Source organism: Cynoglossus semilaevis, chromosome 1 (genome assembly GCF_000523025.1).
Source record: "Cynoglossus semilaevis isolate Cse_v1.0 chromosome 1, Cse_v1.0, whole genome shotgun sequence".
In the NCBI taxonomy this organism is placed as follows: domain Eukaryota; kingdom Metazoa; phylum Chordata; class Actinopteri; order Pleuronectiformes; family Cynoglossidae; genus Cynoglossus; species Cynoglossus semilaevis.
Window position 1 is genome coordinate 20,289,474 of NC_024307.1, and position 17,147 is coordinate 20,306,620.

Genomic DNA, 17,147 nt, shown 5'->3' on the forward strand with positions numbered 1-17,147 from the left:
ATTATTATTATTATTGTTTGCTCCTCGCTTATTGTCTTTTGTTTCTCATCATTTTACCCCCCTTCACCTGGATACCTCAATTAATTGCATGCATTTTCTTGTCTTTTTTTTTTTTTCTTTTTTTGTTTGGTGCTATGTTTTTTGTATTAAGCTTGAATTTCTTATCTTTTTTTGCACTGTAACTATAATACCTCCTTATTTGAATTGTGATTAGTTCGAGATCCGTTTCAATTAGTTTTTCAGCCATCAAGCTGTTGAGGCAAAATATCAGCTTTTCCCAAACCTGATGTTTTCTGGATTGGGCAAAGTGTGTGTTCAGATCACCTGTTTGTGTCGTCACTTGAAAAGCTGTTGTTGTTGGGTTTTTTTTTTTTTTTAAATTGTCATTAAAAACAAACACGTGAATTGGTCTTGAAGAGGTCATCAGATTGCACTCTATAAATCTGGCCAGAAATAAAGAGTAGAAAATTTCCTCTCGATTACTCATGTTATTCTTAGCTATACAGCGACCTGAAATGTAATTCAGTCACACAGATGTGATACTACCTCATAGCACATTATGCTAAATGTTCAAATACAGACTGGACTGTGATTTTTTTTTTTTTTAAATATATCCCGTCGAGTTGAGGTTTGCAGAAATGTTACACATCTAAAATGTCTTTAGCATTGTGTATGTGTGTATGTATGTATATATGCATACACTATATATGTATGTATATATTTGCGTATTCATATGTGTATGTACTGTATGTATATGTATGAATATATATATATATATATACACGTATATGCATATATGTATATATCTTAGATGCACCAATTGGAGTTTTTTTTTCTTTTGGAAAGTGTGGCTTTTCTTCATTGGCAGCATATAGAAAAAGTAAAAAGTGTTCTTCAGAGTAATGTTCTCATAACCAGTAATAATGAAACATTTCCCACAAACTGCACTCGCTCAAAGGTCCACTCTTCAGTCCAAGAATATCTGCAGTTTATATTGATGTTGGCTTCACTTTAATAAGTGAGTATACATTTATATAATTTCCTTTGTCTTGGTGACATTTCCTCTTATATCACTGAAACTAGGAAATTGATATATCACAACTTAAGTAAATCCAAAGTTTGATATAGATAATTCTATATACTCTACTGTACTGTGTGTATGTAGACTGTATTTATACACACATGCACTAGTATGAAAAAGTGTTTGCCACTGCGTTTGTCACTCTTAAATGTTCATCATCAAACAATTTTAAATGTTAGACAGAGATAACATAAATAAACACAAAATGCAGTTTTTATATGGAGGTTATTATTATTATTATTATTAAGGGGAAGAAAATGTGATAAATAACTTGCTGGGCCATTAGCAGCAGATAACTGTCAGTGGATTATTTACAGTGCTGTGGTGGACCTGCATGACAAGACGAAAAGATCCTCAAAAACTAGACCCAAAGAAATTCAGAAACCAAGGGGAACAAAGTATTTGAGAGGTACTTATTATATCCGTCTGAAAAAGGTTAGAAATGCAGTTGAAGCATCATTTAAAAAACTTCGTTATCTGTTTGCTTATGTTTTCTTTGTCTAATATTTAAATTTGTTGGATGATCGGAAATGATCATCGGAATGTGCTAACAATGCTTTTGCGCACCACTATATATATATATATATATATATATATATATATATATACACACACACAAGGCCTTCTATTCAGGCATACAGTTATGTTAGTGGTTTGAGTGATTTGATTTGATAGTAAAACAACGCAGAGTTTCACATCTAGCAAACTACATCCAGAGACCCAAAATTGAAGTTTTCTCTGTGTCTACTGGTTCTATCAAGTGGACATTCTCAGCCTAATGCGAATTAAAACGCAAAAATACAACAGGACACACTCAACTTTCATTGTTAGTATGGACGAGGACAGTAAAGGACACGTTGTTTGAATTGCAACTCACAGATAACCTGTACAACAGCGTATTTGAACGCATCTTAAAGAAATAGAGGAGGATGGAGTTTGTCTACGACTAATTAGAAGTTTTGGTGAATGAAATACATTTTGTATAATTATATTGTAATTTATCATGTTATTATTTTTGACACATCACAGCGGTGGCTAAATTGTGCTTCGTGGGTTTATTGTTTTAGTGATGGTGTTATTATGGCTACATGAGTTATCTAGGATATAATGACTCGTTTTATACTACATTTCTGCATAATGCTGATGGTTTCTGTTGCAGTAACCTGTTGTTTATACGAGTTCTCCGTAGCCAGTTTGTTAGCTGACTGTTAGCCTTGTCGTGTGTGCTAGATAAGTAAACGGAGTCACGAGAAACCCGAGTCTTCCCTCCTTCCCTCCAGTGTCTGCAGCCATAATGAGGTTAATAACAAGTGGATTTGTTCAGACAGGACGTCACTGAACGCCGAGGTGTGAAATACACGGTACGCCGCTGTGTACACGAGATACTGTTTTACCCTACTTTTAATGCACAGCACCTGGGCAGTTTGAAGTGTTCTTGTGTAATCGTTTCCTTGATGTAATGATATCACCAAGTGAGTTTGACGGTTGATTCAGTTGAGGATAAAGAATCAGTGGAAGTCGATCAGAGCTGTAGAGTGCGTTGGCACACGCAGAAGAAAACATGACTTTTTGACTGCTCCTAGGGGACGTCGACCTTTGCCACTCATGTCGACCTCCGTATATGTATGTATATATGTACAATATATATTTGTGCTTGCGTGTGAGAGAGAGAGAAATGACCCAAGACAATATTTCTAAAAAATAAACATTTCAAAGGACTCTTTATCAGACTTTTTGGGTGTGCAGTACTTTACAATTACACTTCTCAGAAAGTATACATAAAAAACACCTACTTTTACCATAAACATATCAATATTACAACTGCTTAAATAATCTTGTCATATTGTAACCCATTGGTAATGGTAATAATCAGTAGTTTAAAAACTAGTTTCAATGTATTCGCTAAACAGTTTTCATAAGTTCTTCTACAACAGCTACTTTGGTAAAATTGTTTTGTTTTTTTTTCTTATTTCGTTGTTTCCTAAATTCATATACCTTCTATGATTTAAACAAAAGTTCCAATAAGTCTAAATATAGAACTGGACTAATGCTATGTGCTTCCATGTGTACATACATGGCTAGAATTTAGTTAATAATATCTTGACAGTATACGATTTCATGTCAAGTGTCCTCGGCATTTAAAGTACTACGGCAGCTGACATTGATTGGGGTTTGTAAGGCGCGTACTCTTGAAGTACCCACAGGATCACTTGTTGCCTGGTGTGGGTATCTGTATCTCTCTAGAACAGGACACGTCCTCAATGTCGGGGTCATATGCTTCCTCAATTGTTGGGGTGCTTGGGTCCCAGGTCTCATTCTGACAAGGTGTCCTGCTTCCTTCATGCAGTGGAGTCTGAGAGCCGCAGTGAGAAGTGAAGCTTTGATCATGCAGTGGAGTCTGAGATATATTTATTCTTGTTCTCAAGCCTGTGTCGTACATAGTTTGGGAACCATACATTGAGATGTATTCATGAGTCATCATCATTCCACTGTGTCTTTTAGGCCCCATGATCATCAAGCGCTGTCTGTCCACAGAGATGGTCTGACAGGTGGAGTGTAGCTCTACTCTGGCAGTGATCTCTGTGGCATCCTTCACCACTCCGATGTATCCTTTGTAAGGACCTTGGCAGATGCGAACCGTTTCACCAATCAGTTCGGATTCTCTCCGTCCCAGGACTCGACCCATTCCTTCCATTTTCTGACTTTTATTGCGGTGCACTGGGCTGCTGACGCGCGGGCTCATCAGAGGGACTGCGCCTGAGGCGAAGTTGTTCACGTCTCTGGGTTTAGAGCCACCCACTAAAATCAGATGCCGCGTCTTGCAAACAAAAAAACCTCCATTTTCCACTTGCATCTTACAGTGAAGAAATGCAAATCCTCGAAACAGGTGCCGGATTTCTCCTTCCTGGCCAGCGTGCCGCCCGTCGATGACCTTCACGATATCCTTGACATGCACGTTGTTCTGTTCGGAGTCGAGCGCCACAGCAAATCGATTATTCTTCCTGTGATTCACAGCCTGGTACCGCACCGTTACTACATTGCCGTGCATGTTCATAACCTGAAATGTCTCTCTCTCCAAGCGGATAATTACCCCAACCGTCTGTGGGTCCAGCTGGACAAGCTCCCCCCACTCATACTGACCCCCTACATCCACCCCAGAGGCTCTTTGCGGGCAAAGCTGCAAGTCTCTGGGTAGAACTTTGAGCTCATGCATAGTGAGGTCAGAAAAGAGGACGATGAAGTCCTCCTCCACCCTGACGATGAGGCCCGTGTCTCCCTCGTATCTCCCAGCAACCACCTTTACGTGATCACCCAAACAAAAGTATTTACGTAATTCTTCAGCCGGGAACTCCAGGGGGTCCTTCAAGTCCTTGTGTCTGGGCATAATGGTGACTCTACCCTCATCCACATTTAGGATCTTCCCCTGCAGATTGACCAAATCGCCTGCGCTCACCTCTACATTGTCCCCAGCCTGAAAGTTGTGTTCACACTCGTCACCTGGATTAATGATGACCTTTAGATCACTTCCTTCAGGCTGTTCTTCAAACTTGTCCAGCTCGGACAGAGTGGGCTTCACACCATCCGTGATCACAGCCGACATGGTGAAGTGCTTGAACAAAAATCCCTTGGAATTGTAACGGTTTCCCTTATAAATAAAGAAGTCTCCATCATGACTGACCTCTCCGCCTAAAGATTTGATCTTCTCCACATCAAACAGTTTTTGAGCAGGCCTCTTGTACGTTTTCTTAGCGGACCAGTCTTTCAGACTCATCTTTGTCTTGATCCGTTCCAAATCTATTCGAGGGATCATCTTCAGGATAACAGTGTTCCGATATAGCTCCACACGGTCAACCTGTGCAATGTCGTCCCTGTACAGGCCTCTTCTCAGTCTTACCCACGACTTAGGCTTTAGATTGGTGACCTCTTTAATGACCCTAATAACATCGGTCATTTCTTTAATGGGAACCATTTTCATGTTCCAAAACCCTATCCTCAAGTTGCGAATACCCTCGATGGCTACCTTGACGTGGGTTTGCTTAAAAGACTCTATATAGATGATGCCTTTTATGTGATCAGGCACCACTACAGATTTAATCTGCAGGGGCGTGTCTCTACATTGGTAGACGATGAACTTTCGCAGCAGTGCAATGGCCATCGCTCTTTCTTCTCCCATTTTGCACTGTACGGTCCACAGGTTTGGGTCCTTGACACCAGGTAGAAGCTTCTTCTGGACAATGTCATCACAACCTAACTGGCAATGATCTTCTCCTGAGGGCTTGGTGTATTTCTTCATGTAGTATTCACACAGTGCCTCCTCACTGGAACCCTTCCAGAGCTTCTGAAGCGCTCTGGAGCCAGGGTTGTCCTCCTTCAGATCCATGTGGTTGATGGTTTCTTCGGCTCCTCTCTCCCACTGATCATCCTCCTGATCGTAGTCCTCATCCACATCCGCTTCATCCAGGATGAATCCCCCATACCTTGGAGTTTTCCTTGGACACTGACCTTCATCATTGTCCTTTTCATCATCTTGTTCATCCTCAATCTCCATGTCCTCTTCTTCCTCACTTGGTTCTGCTTCAGTGCTCTGATGCATGGCTGTTATCCGACGGAGTCAGTTAGTGAGAATTTCTCTTTGAGCTTGTGTTACTCTTATTCATTTTTCTTTCCTTCCCCCTTCTCATGTCAGCACATTAAAGTCTTTAATTCATGTGTTTACCCTTTAAAGGATCAAAGGATTCAAAGATTCTGTCCATTTTAAGGAGAAAATATTGTGATGAAAGAAGAAAGTATTCATCTTGTTTCTGGAAAACTGATTTTTTTTTTTTTTTTTTTTATTGTGATGAAAGAAGAAATTATTCATCTTTCTGGAAAACTGATTTTTATTTTTTTTTAATGGAACCACTTGGAGAATCACCGCTTTGATTGGTTGATTTATTTTCTTTAATTGGTGAGAATCCGCTGAACTACAAACAGCAACTCAAACCGAGAAAACGTTCGAGTTCAGTTTACCATTTGTACAGAATTCAACAGTGGTGGAGGGTCAAGGCTATCAGTACTACAATCTGTGACTTATGTTCCAATATATGTAGAATGAATATTTATAATGTAATCTAAAAAAGTCTGATCTCTGATTAATTAATTCATAGCTTTTCTTTTGGTCACACTTTCTCCAGTTTTGTATTTTATACTTAGGTTTTGCTTTATCCAATCATGTTTCAGTCAGCATGTGTTGCCAGGGTCCAGGAAGTCTGCCTTAAGGCCTCCAGGACCTTCAAGCAGGTGTACAATGATGTTGGCAGTTAGAGTGATTTGATTGGATGATCAAAGAACAAACAGGCCTGAATCTGAATCTACCAAACTGCATCTGTAAAGTCAACTGGTTAGTTAGTGGTGGTTACTATCACTGTACTGTTGAACCAACAGTTTCATCTCGAGGAAAGAGGAGGATGGATAATGTGTAAAAAATAATCAGAGGTAAATTGGACGGTTCAGTGGGCCAGATTTGGCCCATGAGCCACTATTTGATGATCACTGGTCTGAAGTGTCAGAGTGCAATCTGTCATAACTTTTCAAAGACGAGTCTTACCCTCTGTATTACCCCTAAAGTTAACCCACACACACGACTAATATTTAAAATCGGTCTGATATTGGTCCAAACGTCAGGATCGAACATTGAAAAGAAACAACTATGGCTCGTCCGATCCGATATCTAAGCCCAAATTTGCTTGACATGTCATGAACAGAGACGCTATTGCCTCAGCAACGGCCGCCCACGGCATGCTGGAGGAGAAAGAAGGTATCAAATTGATATTGGTATCGACAGATAATCTCAAGTTTCAGTATTGGTATTGGACATGAAAAAGTTGTATCGAGACATCCTTCGTAGGAAGGAAAGGTTTGTGCTCTTTTTGAAACATTTAAATTCAAATTTTTTGTGGTTTTCTTCAATCCTGAAATCCTCAGTGACACTGGACTAAATAATGAAGAAATATTTATTTCTTGCATTCTTCAGATTGAGAATGTTGTTTACCTTAGTGATGTATACCTTTTGCAGAACACAATGGATTTAAAGTCATTGTGTTCTGTCTTGATATAAACAGACCAAACTAATGATGGTTCAATCCTTTAATAATCTGGATTCATCCAAAATCTAGCCACACCACCACTGCCGTATAATATCAGGAACCATTCTTCAAAAACAGCAGCACACGGTGGTCTAAACCAGGGGTTCCCAAACCTTCCCATTCCAAGACCCCCCAAAACAGCATTAGCTTCTGGCCAGGGACCCCGTTTGGAAACTCACAGACCATGCTACAAAATATATAAGAAAAAACAACTTTTAGAATATATTTTCTTACTTGTATTCACTATTCAATCATCATTACATTAGCTTTGCATAAGAAAATTAGCAAATGTTTTCAGCATGGGATTGGCTTTAGCTCCGCCCACAACCAAAAAAGGTAGCAGTGGAAAATTCTCCCTTCCATTTTTTAAAATTGTATTAAAAAAATATGCATCTTGAACTTTGGTGGCTAAAAAACTAAACTTACTCATCGTGTAGTGACTTAGCAACAGCACCTGAAACTAAACTACAATTTAAAATTTTTTTTTGTCAGTTTTACATCAAAGCCCATATAAGGTCACGTTTACTTTCATCCTCCATCCTGTACATTTTTCAGTTGCATCACTTGAATGATCTGTTCTGGTTTCAGACTCAACTGACTTTCAGCAGTAACTTGTTTTTAAACGTTGACATGTATTTGTTCTGGTTTCACACTCAACTGACTCAGTAACTTGTTTTTAAACGTTGACATGGAAAATTTGACAACCCTCTGTTTAGTGTCTCTTTCACAGAAAGATGGTGAGATTCTAGCCTCGTCTGGCTGCAGTTAAGGTTTAAAAAAAAGAAGCATTTTCAGTGTCAAATAAATCAAAATAAATCTGTTCTAACACCTTTTGTTTCTGCGGATGTAATCGCCTTATGTCCAGTTTTATGACAACTGCCATGTGGTCAGATCTTCTGGACGTCAGGTGGTGTGTTTAATGCAGATGTTGTCCCTCACTTTGACTCTGTGATACAGCAGTGACTGAGACCATGTCACACAACACCAGCAGAGCGGCGCTCAACTGCACTGTATATGAGACGTCATGGGACACTACGACCTGCAGAACATTTTTAAGGAGCATGTATTGTGTAATGCTAACCACACTACTCATCCATACTGTAATAGTGGGCAGCAGAGTTCTGCAGTCTGCACCTTATGGATCACCAAGGATTTGATTTCCTCTTGGAAATCTAACGTTTCTATCTCTGTATATCTACAATAAAAGGCATTGGAATGGTTAGGGAATCTGTGCTGTTTCTTTCTCAAACCTCCAGTTTAAACCACAAGGTGGAGGTAGCACCACCTTGTGGTCAATTAGTATAATGCATTTTGACCACATTTACAGGCTGTTTTTCTGTGTGCGCGTGTACCACGGGTCTGATGTCAGGAGAACATGCTAGCCTGCCGGGATATGAGGAAAAAAAGAACAAAACATAAAAAGAAGAAATTATCATTAAATTATGTTTTTAATTCTTGCTTTTTATGTACAGAAGCCGATTTCCACCGCTAAATAATTATAATGGTATCTCACAGATTCATTTTTCACCACGCCGGTGGATACGGCCTTATGTTTTTATAACCGTCAGATTTCAGTTGTCGTTGTCACCGTGCGATATCTCACAGCATATTTAGTCCACATAATAAAATCCAGCACAAACCGGAAGACTCCAGCTGTTGATTGAAGCCTTTGCGAGTGTAAGTAAATAGGAAAAAGAGCTGACGGCGTCTGCTTAAAGAGATAATCGACAAAATGTCAACTTTTTATGATGTCGTGACTGCGGCTGTTATGAATTGTTTGTACAGAGTAGACGCCGGGGGAGGAAACGCTGAGCCCAAACGGCTCATTCCCCAGCAGCAGTTAAACGCCTCATCTCCGTCTCCGTCTTGATGAGACACAAATGCTGAAATGAGACGTGGACATGGCAGGCTCTATAGGAACAGCATGGAGAACGGTGGGAGAGGTGGTTCATAATTAAAAATATCATTTCAGCTCCCGCTCTGGCCTATTTCCATTCAGAATTACCATGTCCCCACAGGTAAATTGCTCCCTGTACTCCAGCCATGACGGTAACGACTGGTGGTTAGGCCTGACAACACGTCTCTTTGATTTAACCTAAATGAAAAATATGCCATCAGTAGCTGTGACTCAATCATTGTGACTAAAAATATGATTCCAGCCCGGCTGAACAGAGGGGGCGAATCACGGGGTAAAAGTATGCTATTAGGTTCGGCTGATGGGAAGGGATACTGACACCTCTGCTGTGTGTTTGTGTCCGTCACCTGGGTCATTTCAACTCTGCAGGAAAAAGCCTTATTATAGTAATAGAAATAATATATCAAAAAATATATATCGGTTTTGGTTTTGTCTCCTGGTCTTATTTTTCAAATAGTGTGGCTGAGGGTACGGTTTCCTCGCAGCTAACTGCGTATTTGGTCGGGACCTGAGGGAAATAAGATGAGATCTGCATTCACACGAGTGAGATGTTGACGCTGAGATGAAGACGCAGAGTGGAAGACTTGTTGATAAGACACCGATTAACACTTGACCCCAAAAAAAAAGGGGGAAAAAGAGCATAAATATGTTTGAGTGCAGGACTGTTTGTTGGTGTTTTTTGGTGTTTTTGTTGATACTTCAAAAAGTCTAATATACAAACTACTGTTAATTATTTGGTTGATTTTCAGGTGGTACGATACCCTTTGTGGTATTTTAGAGTTTAACTTTGACGCACATAATACAGGGGGGTCCTCGGTTTACGACGTCCTCCACTTACATCGTTTCACTGTTAAGTCTCCTCAAACCTTTATTTCAATTTATTAAGAAAGTTTTGGTGTTTTTATAGAAACAAAACGAAGAATTTAAAAGTACGTCTTTGTAGATGGTATGTGACAGGGTGTTCAGGAAGTCGTGCAAGACATGTACTGTATAAGGCCAGCATGTTAGGTGTGCTGCCAGAGAGACTGATGGGTTTAAGCTCATCATGGGGTTACATAAGGGATCAGCTCCTTTTTGTTTGCTATGTTGATGGACAGGTGACAGATAAGGTCAGACAGGAGACTCCATGGACCGTGATGTTTGCAGATGATGATGTCATCATCATGTGGTGAGAGTAAGGAGCAGGTGGAAGGAAACCTGGAGGTTTTCTTTGTCGAGGAGAGAAACGAAGGTCAGCAGGTCTGTGGACCAGAGTGAGGCGAGTGGAACCACAAATCTGTAAGGACGGCTGTGATGTATGGGTTAGAGCAGGGTGGGCAAAACGTTTGGCCACGATGAGGTTTACAATGTGGGCAGCCAGACTGCTGCACTGACCACAGAGCTGACAAAAAAACAAACAAACTAGACAACAAACACACTCAACAGGAACCCTGTCCAAAACATAGTAGGTAGGACGTCACTGTGTGGTCACTGAGATTGAAGGGAAACAGACGCAGCTCACAGTGGATGGAAAAAAGAATGGCGACCTCCAGTGGAGAGGATATTTAGTTTAGCTTCTAATTCTGTTTTCAATCATAACACTTTTTGATAATGGTCTATTTTGACAGACACTTTTAGGGAAACATTTCTTTTGGTAAGCTGAACATCAAAAGTTTACGTTAGCAGGAAGAAAAGGGGGGAGAAAACACAGGGGGAACCTGAGACTCACCCTCAGAGTGACACTTTGACTCACCCCCAGAGTGACACTCTCACGCTAACACTCAGACTGAGACTCACCTGAGACTCAGAGTGAGACTCAAACTCAGGCTCACTGTCGTTCTCCACCTCAGACTCACATGGAAACTGTGTTTAATGAAATACTTGGACATCATAAGAGTGACTGATGAAGAATATAATTTGTGGTCACATTTTGTGGGAAAAAGCTGAAGAACACTGTGGCTAATGTGACACTAATGTGTGAGTAATCAACAGATGTGTTTGACATGCAGCTGTGACTCTGCTACAGTATGAGCTACGGCCCTCTGTGAGCTCATGACCATTTATAAAAACAATAGTTTAAGGTCAAGTTTTATTTTGTTTTTCTAGTTGATTGTCATGAACAAGAGAAAAGGCACGTTTCTCAGTGCAATGGAATTCTTTCTTTGCTGATTTAAGGTGATGCTGTGGACCATGGTTGTGACTCCTGTCACATGTTCAGGAGTTCAGGAGTCACAGAGAGTTATTTAAATCAGTTTGTATTTCACCCTTCTCTACCTCTGGTCAATAATTCATACATTTGATTTAATATTGTGGTCCCCCGTAAACCCACAGACAATGCTACAAAATATGTAAAGAAACATTAACATTTAAAATGTATTTTCTTACTTTTATTCACTATTGAAAGATAAAATAATATATAATAATATTTTCAAATATATAAATATTTAAAAAATGTATAAAAAAAAAATAAAAAAGTAATTTGATCATTTAGTTGCATTTTTTTCTCATCGTCCCTTCAATTTTCTGAGCCTCCCCAGGGCTCCCCTTGGGCCCACGGCCCCCACTTTGAAAACCACTGGTGGGTTAGGTGATTAAAATGTTTATGTTTAGCACCAAACGTACAACAGCCTGAATTCCATGGCTACAAAGAAACACTGCAAGGATTTATAATCATTATTAATCTTTACGTCAAGTCTACATGCCAAAGGTAAATCCCTGGAATGCAGCCGTTAGGTGCGGTGACTGCAGGCTGATGAAGATGACATGGAGCCATCGCTCCAGATGTCTGAGCTGAGCAGCACTGACATGGATACCAGCAGAGATAAGCCACAGCATCTCCTCATGCAGAGAAACCACAACAGTCTGCTCCGTCGAGCTGTTGTGATTGCTAATACGCTACAGCTGTGACCATGAAATCAGGACTTAGCATAATTAGCCACTTTAAAGAAGATATTTAATACCAACATTTTCAAGTAAATACCAAGGTTTTGCTGCTACTTGATGATAATCTGATATCCATGTCTCTCATCTTGTGTATTTTTCTTCTTAACAACCGTGCCATTTGGGGCACAGAGATGAGACATGGGTGCAGTTTGGACTGTCTGTTCACGTGCCAGACCAAAAAAAAAGAAAAAAACAGCCATGCAAGAGCCTCTATTCCTATTTGTAGGAGGGAATTCATTATGACACATGCAGTTTTTGGAAGAAAATTGCAGGAGCATAGGGATAGCATTTCACAGTTGGAGGCTTTTGACCATGTGGCCTTTTTGCAGTGAGGTATTTAGCAGCTAACATGCAGGTTTTTACCACATTTACGACAGACAAACGAAGAACAGGAAATCATATGGAACACAAACGGACATGAAGCGTCTCAAGAATGTTTTTTTTTACACAATAAGAAATTCATATTTTCAGGACTCACCATTTTTTGCACTGCTCAAATGATCGAATCAAAATTAGCATCTTCTGCCCACCTGGGTTAGCATGATCCTACGTGGCTGTGGGTGTGATGCTAACCTGCTAAAACTACTTGCTTACTCTCTAAGTGAGTACCGGGCACGTGAACTTGCATGCGTGACGGGGCTGGGAGCTATCTGTTTGAATTATTCCAAGCGAGGTAATTCATCTAAACTCACGATTGGTTGTTTGTGCAAGATCCCTAAACTTCAGCAAAGCTAATTTGGCTGATGATGCCTTCCACCAGTGATGTAAGTTGAGACCTTGACGACTGATGATGAGGCATAAAAGAGCCAAATCAAGGCTTCCTCCCTGGGCTGAACTGACTTTGGCCTCTCAGCTTTCACCCTCAGCTGTTTAATGCCTTCCCAGAGCGGCCAGGGCGGAGCTGCAGCATGACGAGGTCCTTAATGAAGTGTTTTCAGATGTTAAAGCTTTGCAGCCTTCTAATAAAGGGTTGCCATAAGAGAATTAGCTAAGCCTTAGGTCCCGGCCCCCACTATCCCCTCTGTAACACTAAACTTACACCCTCACCACCTTTCCTTAAACCCTCCTCTCAAAATCCACATCAATATATATTTATAGCCAGCTAACCCCAAATTTAATTCCACTTTTGCTTACCGCAAACACTGGTGGCAGACCATCGGGCCTCAGCTTTGTGTCGGTTTTATTACTCGGTTTTACACTAAATACATCTCACATTTACACTTACTGTATGTTACGGCAGTCCACAGAGAAACGCTGGACTGCACTGGTGGGACCTTGTTTATGTTCTCCAATTGGGCACCTTCTGAGGTTGAGGGGGCAAAGGCAACAGCCAGGCCACCGTGGCAAATAATGAGGTGTCGCTGGAGCGGCTTTTTAAGAGTCAAATTACATCAGAGCTCCTGAGAGCCATTGTAAACAGGCATGAATGTGCTGGTCTTAAAAACGGCGATTGAGAGAAAACAATAAATGACTGTATGAAAATGACGTAAAGACATTAATAGTGTGTTTTGAGAAACATGCTTACTTTTCTGTTGGCAGAGATAGAGGTGATATAATGTTTTATTCCGCACTATAAAAAATGTTATGGACATGAACATTAAGCCACGCCGCTGATACGACACAGAGGAGGTACATATACAGAGGAGAGTGAAGGGTTTGTTTTTAAAAGTTTTGCACTCAGTCATGGTGAATGTGAGCGACTGCCGACAAAAACGGTCTTCATACAAAGTGGGTTTGTACTTAAAAAAAACTAAATATATATATGGAAAACATTTGAAAGTTAAAGAACAACAGACATAAACTTGTGTTTCTTAAGCCACTGCTTCTTTAGCCCTAACTTTGTCCACCAGCGCCACCTAGGGAGCCACAAAAACATAGTCAGAGTAGTGGATCTGAGCATTTTTCTTATTAACCTAATCATTCTGTTTAATGTATTCTTTATATAACATATATTGATCAACATTTTATTATATTTTATGGAAATAAATAATAATATTTACACACTGGGTTCGATACTAATACTTAAAGTAACTTATTTTATTAACAGTAAAAATCTACCTTGGTAATAGCTTCAGTAAATCAAAGAACAAAGACTTTTTTTTACACAAATATTTTCATGTTCTAGACGTGGGATTGAATTAGACTACGGGATCTACTGACCTTTGACCTTTATGATTGGTCCAAACACACTGATGCATTTCAGTTTACTGACCATGTCTCATGACTTTAACCTGTGAATAATGGACTTTATTGGACATCCTTATTATCAATATTAGATTTCTGGTAAAAACAAAAAAAAAAACAAAAAAAAACTATACCATTTGTTTTTTTCGTGCCACCATGCAGCGGTTCCTCGTGACTTGTCATGGTTTGTCACCCCTACAAGTCAACAGGTTTCACAGAGGTGACACATGTGGGGTAAGTCCAACGGGTGGGTCAAACCCTGAAAAAGCTGAAAGTCTTTAACACCCGGGCTGTCAGCGGAGAGCCAGAGAGTGAGGCTGAGTGAGCGGGGCCTTCCAGGTGGTGTCAGAGCTGGCAGTTAGGGCTGCTGAGGAATCACAGAGCACCTCTCTGTGGACCTTTGGTGCCATTTCTGGCTGGCTGTGTATTTTCACCATTTCACACAAAAATTTTAATTTATTTTATTGTCCTTTCATTTTTCTCAGTGATGCTGACCATTGTTTAGGTATACCTCGGCCCCCGCCCACCCCCGCAACCCAGCAATTACCATGTCAGGAAGAGTGATCTTAAACATCTGCAGCCACTGAGGGGGAATTTAACTGTATCGTTTAAACACATCCATATGAAGCAATGTTACGTACAGAGCCGGCCATGTAAACCTCTTATCTCTGTCACCACGTCAGGGGAGGATGTGTGTGATGGACTGACGTTGATCTTTAATCTAACTGAACAGTAAACACTTGAGGGTTTTTTTTTTTGTTTTTTTTTTCACAACATCGTAGAATTGATTAACCTCCAACGTGAAGAGCAACACCTCTTCTCCGCGGGCTTTTTTATTTGCCCGTTCACAGCTGGAGGCTGAGCATTGATTAGCGTCCTAAGCTGCGATATACCTCTCCGTTACCCCATACTCTGTGACAATTTCTGGGGCAATGCCTTGGGAGAATTTCTTTGTTTAGGCTCCGAGCCGCTGCTTTAAGAGCAATTCAGCCAAACACACATGGGCAGTGTCAGCAGTAATGAGCTTTGACAGGGGTATTTAGTGGTTGTAATTCAAATCTAATTCAGAACATCTTAACCCCAAAGTCTGTCAAGACACTTGAAATACACTGGAACATTCATGGTCCCAATCAGGTCTATGATTGTGTGGCAGCAGGATGATGTGTCAACAAGGGCAGTGTCGAAAAACAGGCACCCAAACTCATTTACAGTACAGAGCCAAATGGTTGGGAACCAGCAGAGTGTGCAGTGTTTAAATCCTTCCCCACAGGAGGAAAAAAAGGAGTATAAATACTAAAAATCTGCTTCAGTTTTCGGTCCTGCCACAGTGATTATATTTAATGCAGCAGTGCCTTTTAACTTCATACATTGCGCCACCTCTTGAACTTGAACTCTGCAGTACAACTAAACATTACCTTCAGATGTCAAGAAGACGTGGTGCACAGTTCTGGTAGGTAGGGGAGCGCGGAGCCAGCAGGGTCAGTGTTGAATGAGATTTCTTAGACCTTGGACGGCAGGGGGCTTTGTAATCCCTCTGAACTGTTTTAAAGTACTTAGCCTTCTGCTGGAGACACTGAAAAACAGCTTTTAAAAAGCCAAACCATTTTAGCTTTTTTCAATTTCCAAAATCCTCAACCTTTGCCTGAAGGAGGTGAGGTAGATGCACCTGTGTGGAGGTAAAATGAACGTAGCTTTTACCTTTAACAGTCACTGGAAAACAGATCATTTATTTTTTTAAAAAGACCTAAAGGAAAAATAGACAATATTAACTTTGTTATAACATTTCAGTTTTATTTTCTTACTCCATATACATTATACATTTGTAAGAAGACAGGAAGAGATAGAACATGACACGGCATGTAAAGCTAAGTTGCGGCTAATAGTTTTCATGGTGTTACGTTTACAACGTCCTCGAACCAGTTAGTATACGTCACCACGCAGTGCTATACGTGGAGGACGGCTTTATTTACCTTTGTTCGCTATACGCTGGATTTGTGTTGTATTTACCTTCAGTGGTTTGTTCGCTATACGCTGGATTTGTGTTATTGTTTATGTGAGCTTCACAGAGCAGAAACAACAGACTCAACCTTGGATCCACTATTGTCTCCCTATTATTTCTATCAATCAACACCATTTAGTGGACGTTAATAACTGAGGTGTTCAACCATGCTGTGTGTTTCCTCACACAGTTGAGCTTTCGTGATGATTGGCTGTTTTATGATTACATTAGATACATTATTATTACAGAAAACCAAACTAGAATACACAGTTGAAAAAACAAAACAAGAACTTGATCGAAAGGGAAACATGGGGGAGAGAAAAGAATGGAGGGAGGGAGACGAGAAACACCAGGGACAGATAAACAACATAACAATCGGAGTAATTCAAACATTACTGTTAATAAGTTGTTGTGCTGATTTAGATTATATTTCTACCACAGTACATGATAACACTGAATAACATTAAGACACTAACAGTAAGAGGACCGGCCTTTGAGTCCATCTGTGAAATTGTTATATCAGTAAAACGACCATTAACAATTAGCCGTGTGACGTAGTTTAGGAAGCGCTACAAAATGTGTGGGGATTAGCAAAGTTAGCTCGAGCTAGCCTTGGTAAACACCTATTCTAATTATAAAATGCTAGTTGATGGGATTACATTCAGATAAACCAACACACCAGTGAAGCAGGTTTTCAAGTATGTACTTCAATCTCCCCACGTGGTTTGCTCAGGAAGTATGTAGCATGTAGCTACGTCCTCAACACGGACAAAAACAAAATATCACAAAAATATGAACAAAACCTTAAATAATATACTGCTATTTTTCCTGAGGTACATTTACTTTGGAATTTCAGTTCAGAAACCTTTCATGTTCATCAAACTAGAGGTTCTCAACTTAAAAAAATCCCACTTCAAGTTT

The 17,147-nt window shown here is 40.2% G+C and overlaps 1 long non-coding RNA gene and 1 pseudogene across 1 annotated transcript; one reads left to right on the plus strand and one right to left on the minus strand.

Moving 5' to 3' along the window:
• Positions 1-89: 89 nt before the first annotated feature.
• On the minus strand, positions 90-5,800 carry LOC103384359 (transcription elongation factor SPT5 pseudogene; annotated as a pseudogene).
• Positions 5,801-7,837: 2,037 nt separating this feature from the next.
• Positions 7,838-8,426, plus strand: LOC107988500 (uncharacterized). The gene is made up of 2 exons (XR_001759987.1): positions 7,838-7,943; positions 8,072-8,426. It is a non-coding gene; the product is annotated as an uncharacterized LOC107988500 (long non-coding RNA).
• The last annotated feature ends 8,721 nt before the right edge of the window (positions 8,427-17,147 follow it).